The sequence below is a fragment of the Onychomys torridus genome, chromosome 9 (genome assembly GCF_903995425.1).
Source record: "Onychomys torridus chromosome 9, mOncTor1.1, whole genome shotgun sequence".
Taxonomy (NCBI): Eukaryota; Metazoa; Chordata; class Mammalia; order Rodentia; family Cricetidae; genus Onychomys; species Onychomys torridus.
The window spans coordinates 76,187,997-76,189,095 of NC_050451.1; the positions used below are offsets into that span (position 1 = coordinate 76,187,997).

Sequence of the window (1,099 nt, forward strand, 5' to 3'; positions counted from 1 at the left end):
CAAAATGACAATAATATGACTTCTTAAACAAGACCCAGATAATGAGAACACTAATAGACACATAAAAGTACATGGGGGAAGTCTCAAGTGGCCCCACCCCTAGACAACGAACTACAAGCAACTTATGAATGTTGAGATAGTGAGAATTATTCTGCACAAGGAATGAGCCCCCTAGTTGGTCAAGTCACTCCTGGAATCATATACATAAAAGTACCACTACAGGGACTCAGTAGGTTGTATTTCTATAGCTAAATATTTGAGGCAATAATAATCAAAGAAAAAGAAGCCATGGATTTGAAAGAGAGTAAGGGGGGAGTCATGGAAGGACTTACCAGGAGGAAAGGGGAGAAGAGACATGATAAAATTGTATGTTAATATAAATAAAATTATTATTAAAAATAGAATGACATACTCTGGTTTCTCTTCAGATCGTATAAATCTTTCGCCTTTTACTAACGATTTCTGTGGAGAGGAACAACTCTGAGTCTTAAACTAATTTTTTGGTGTCCTGTGTGTGCAGGGCTGCAATAAAAATAAAAATAAAAATAAAATGACAAGAAGGTGAAATATGTAACATCAATTTTTGAAACTTTTTATAATGTCAAATAGTTGTGAGAGATTTACAAAAAGTAATGAGGAAATAAAAGTAATATTAAAGACCCTACCTAAAAACTCTTACAAGACAATACAATATTTTCAAACATCTCTATTACAAGATTAGATAGAGCAGTTGCATGGAGGCAGTACATAATAGCCTGCCAAAGTTCACAACCATGCTTCTTCCCAAGATCCACTTCCCCTCCACTTCCTCTTCAGAGAAGAGCAGGCCTTCAAGTGATAACACTGAAACAGGGCAACACAAGATACAATTCAGGTGTTTAAACACCAAGTAATAGTTTTCCTGCTCACCCCCCACCCACAATAGGTTTCCCCAGTAAGCCAGATCAAGCCGAACTGAAAAAGTATATCAGATTGATTTCAGCAAAGCAACTCCTGAGTGGGTTCTCCAGTCCTAGAAATTAAGGCCAGAGAAGCCCCATGCCTGAACAAAAGCAGGGAGGTTGTAGGCTCAGGATGATGACATGCCTCCACAAGCTAG

At 37.9% G+C, this 1,099-nt stretch overlaps 1 non-coding gene across 1 annotated transcript; it reads left to right on the forward strand.

The window, feature by feature from the left end:
- Positions 1 to 408: 408 nt before the first annotated feature.
- On the forward strand, positions 409 to 524 carry LOC118591703. Its single transcript, XR_004945993.1, has one exon. It is a non-coding gene; the product is annotated as a U5 spliceosomal RNA (small nuclear RNA).
- Positions 525 to 1,099: the final 575 nt, after the last annotated feature.